The sequence below is a fragment of the Vigna umbellata genome, chromosome 4 (genome assembly GCF_029865625.1).
Source record: "Vigna umbellata cultivar VRB3 chromosome 4, Vumbellata_1.0, whole genome shotgun sequence".
NCBI classification, from domain to species: domain Eukaryota; kingdom Viridiplantae; phylum Streptophyta; class Magnoliopsida; order Fabales; family Fabaceae; genus Vigna; species Vigna umbellata.
The window spans coordinates 71,190,608-71,195,015 of NC_142168.1; the positions used below are offsets into that span (position 1 = coordinate 71,190,608).

General features: G+C 36.1%; 1 pseudogene across 1 annotated transcript; it reads left to right on the forward strand.

Moving 5' to 3' along the window:
- Positions 1-298: 298 nt before the first annotated feature.
- LOC148201130 (uncharacterized) lies at positions 299-3,927 on the forward strand (annotated as a pseudogene). Its single transcript, XR_015785731.1, has 7 exons — positions 299-1,471; positions 2,217-2,296; positions 2,375-2,445; positions 2,724-2,891; positions 2,972-3,010; positions 3,613-3,696; positions 3,783-3,927. The product of XR_015785731.1 is annotated as an uncharacterized LOC148201130 (transcript).
- Positions 3,928-4,408: the final 481 nt, after the last annotated feature.

Genomic DNA, 4,408 nt, shown 5'->3' on the forward strand with positions numbered 1-4,408 from the left:
CGTGTATGCTCTAGAGAAATTTAGACCTTATCTTATTGGGTCTAAGGTGATTATCTATACAGATCATGCAGCTATCAAATACTTGTTGACAAAGCCAAATTCTAAGCCACGTCTGATTCGATGGGTACTACTTTTGCAAGAATTTAATGTGGAGATTCGTGATAAGAAAGGGAGTGAGAACTTGATTGCTGATCATTTGTCACGGTTAGTCAACAAGGAGGTTACTAGCAAAGAATCAGAGATTTGGGAATCTTTTTTTAGATGAAGCACTTATGTATATTCAGCAGAGGCCACACTACTACAGAATTGGACATAGATAGCGCCAAATAGATAGCGCTTTTTTAAATAAGCGCTATCTATAAGTGTGCGGAACAATAGATAGCGCTTATTTGAAAAAGCGCTGTCTATATACATGACAATAGATAGCGTTTTCTTAGAACAGCGCTATCTATAAATAATTTATATTACTTTTTTACTGTATAATTTGAAATAAAAAAAAAAGATAACGGTTGTTTAAAACAACGCTATCTATTATGCGTTTTTTTTAATGAAGTGGTGTTTATTTGCACACAATAGATAGGCTTCTTGTGGCTCAAAGGCTAGTGCTCATTTCCTCTTCGTTTTTTCTGATTTTCGTTCTTATTTTCCCTGCACGAAGCAATCACCTTCGTTTTCATTTGTCCTCGAAGTTTCTCATTTCTCTTTTGTTCTCATTTTCCCTTCTTCTTCTCGTGATTCCATTTGCGTATCACTCCCATTAGTTTTTACTCCCTCACTCCCTGACACCATTAATGGTTAGAAAACCCTAGGGTTTTAGGAAGAAGAGCGACGAGTGTGTGGAGGAAAAGAATGAGTTTGGTTGCAGGTTCGTACGAGAAATTCATCTGGGTCTCACCCTAAAGCCCCAATCTCAATCCCTAACCCCTCTTTTCTCCTACCCTTCCCATCTCTCGTCTATCAAAACTATCACCGTCTCAGGCTCCGTCGTTGCTTCCGGCGGCGACGACGACACCATCCACCTCTACGACCTCTCCGCTCCATCCTCCCTCGATTCCCTCCACCAAAACTTTGCCTCCGTCACCGCCCTCTTCTTCTACGCCCCTCCCAATCTCCCCTTCCCCGAAACCGCATCTCCGCCGACGCCGCTCCCTCACCATTTTTGACGTAGACGGCTTCGTCCATCTTACCACGCTCTCCGTCCACTGCAATGCCGCTATCAACGACCTTGCCTTGCACCCGTTTCGGTGAGCACGCCCTCACTGTTTCCCTGACAACTGCCTCACCATCGTCAACCTTGTCAGCGGCCGTCGTCAACCTCGACAAGGAAGCTACTCTGGTCAAGTTCAATGTGACCGGCGATCACTTTTTTGTGGCCGCGAAGGAGAAGGGTTTTGTCCAACAGACTGAGGATGCACGCATATTTTTCAAATTGGAATGCTCCAAGCCCGTTCTCTGCGCTGCTCCTGCTAGGGTATGCGCTTATTCAAATTCTTTCTCTGTTTGCTCGAATTATCATCGAATATCAAGTTGGTTATTTTTATTTTCTTTGTTTCTTCTTTTGGTGTTGTTAATTTGTCTTGTATGTTAATGATGCATTTTCTTTATCTTGTAAGAAGAAGAAGAAATGTTCCCTTGGATAAGGAATTCATAACCATTAATTTTGATAGGAAAGGAGAAAGGAAAATATTGGTACTAGCATTGCTGATTGATGTTAATTCTTTCCTTTTGTAGGAGTGTTGGCTTCTTCATAGTAATCTATAATCAAATGCTCTATTGTATGTTTTAACGATGAATTAATGGTCTACATATTTATAATATAGACAAACACCACTGGTATGCAGGATGTTTTGGATTTTAAATGATGTGCTATGTAATTCCTATATAATTTTCTCACTTACTGCCAATCAAGAGAAGGAAGATCAATGTTGTGTAATACACGTGAATGTAATATAAATTTTCTATTAAGAAAATATTTGTTTGAAGTTTTAGATATTTAGTATTGGGGCTGGTCGTGGTATGTATGGTATATGACTATGTTTTATTCCACTGGATATCGAATATGAATTATTAACATTGTATGATCGCTGGGTTCTCATGAGCTTAAGCTATGACCTTTACTGTTATTAGTTATTTATAGTCTTAACCAGTGCTTTTGAATGCCTTCACTCCGAGCTATGCTTCACCTTTGAGGAATAATGATTTTTGTAATTACCTAGGTAGAGGTCGCAAAAGACAAAGCTTTTGAGCGTATCATTCAAGGAGGATACAAACCTTTGAATTTTATTACAAGAATCTGGTGCAATTCTATGATGCCTAAATGATGAGTGTATCATATCAATGTTTTCCATTCACAAACCATTATTTTCCTGAACAGGTAGAGTTTTTTTGATTCCAAGCTCTGGTTAGACTCAGATTGTGAAGATGATTTCTATAGGGTCAATGGTGGTAAGGATTCCCTATAACTCTCTTTCCTTTGGTGTCTTTTTCTGGCTTAATTAGTTTACTTGGTCATTTTGTTATGTGTAATTATGATATGAATCATGAGTCGAGAAAAATAAACAGTGTATACACTCCTGAGGATGTTGGTACAGCAGGTGCAATTCGGGTTATTTCTCATCACCTAACTACTAAAGACATTTTGGTGGAATATCCCTCCCTCCCTGGCCTGTGAACTCTGTGATCTAAATAATATTGTTCTTCATGGATGTGTTGATTTTCTGCAGGTTGTCAGTGGTTATCTTGTTACGGATGTTACTGCTATGCTCTGCTCTACTCTTGTGAGTAGACTTTCAGAGTCAGTAGCTTCTAGTGGGAAAGACAAAACTAAGAAACCTGGCCGCTATGGATAGGGTTGGATCCCACAAAGCAGTTTTTAGTTCACATAGCAACTGGTTAGTTATCTAGCTTTTGTTTATATATGGCATGGTATTGTTGTATGAGTATTCATGTGGAATCTTGCAATATTTTTCAGGAGCATAAGTTGAGAAGGATACTCTCTGCAGTTGGCCAGGTACTTTTCTTTTTCTCGTGTCTGGTCCTTCTTAGTTGGTTCCACCTACCTCATGTTTATCATTCTCTGAGATAATTAGAGTTTGTGGAGGTCGTAGCATTCAAGTAAGTTATAAGATAATAATATATAGTATGTTAGTAACATTAGGATTATTAGATATTTTATTTAAACTAACTAAATTAATACTAAATTATTAATTTTATTAGTAACATTACAGAGTTTCAGACACTTTCTCTGATTTATATAGTTGACGTTTCTGAACATGTGTATGAGTAATATTATGTGAACGTGTACTGTGCAACACACTATGCTTGTGACTTTGTTGAATTGAATATGTGTTACGTAAAGTAAAGATAAAAGGAAAGGAAATAGCACAAAAAATCTGATACCATATAGAGAATATTGTTGGTAATTGTGGGATCTCTATACACAACAAGGTACTTTTATTTATGGAGTAGAGATACGATACTATGTAAAAAAATTGAATACTTAATAATGTGAAATAAGAGTGCATAATTGATCAGGTTAGAAATACATAAGTGTGTTTTATTGTATATTTATTTTAATGTTAATGTGTTAATATTTGTTTTACATTCTCTTAGGAGTTAGTGTTTTCTCCATCTCCTCGTGGAAGGAGGAAAGCAGAAATTTCTACTAATATAGCAGAAACATCACTCACATTAGAGGTAATATCCCATTCACAATAAGTTTGATTATCTCTACGGGTTAGAGATGAATCCTCCTCCTTATTCTTATTTTTTTAATCATGCAGGGAATTGTCTATGTTGTTGACAATGGGTTTTGTAAACAACGGTTCTACAATCCGTTAATCATTTTGTTATTTCTATTGAAGAGATACAGGAATGAGCCCTGTAATGATATTTCTTGTTTGATTTATAAATGTAACATTTGGTCTATCTTTACTTCTATTCAAGTTTCTTTTGCTTTCTAGTTTTTAGCTAACATTGTTCCACTACATAAGGCATTATTCTCATTTTCTACACGGGCACTTGTATTTTCTCAAAATGTTAGAGAAGTTTCATCAATTTTTATGTCACTTATTGTCCTCTTTTAAAATTTATACAAGTTGTTGTTGGTTTATGAAGGATTTAAAACATTAGAATTTTCAATATTTATTGGGTTGATAGTTTCCTAGTCATGGTACTCTATGAATTTTAAATTAACATTAATTATGTATTTTCTTTATTATTTTAGTTTATTAGAATTTTCCTAGTCATTGTGGTTGATTCTAGCTGCCATCCTAGTAATTTTATTTTTAGAATTGTTCCCTTCACTTTTTTTTCCACCTTACGTTGATTTCTTAGATGTCTTCAAGTGTAATTTTCTTTCACGCTTTGTAATAGATTTCTGATATTGAAAATCTGGCTGTGACTCCAA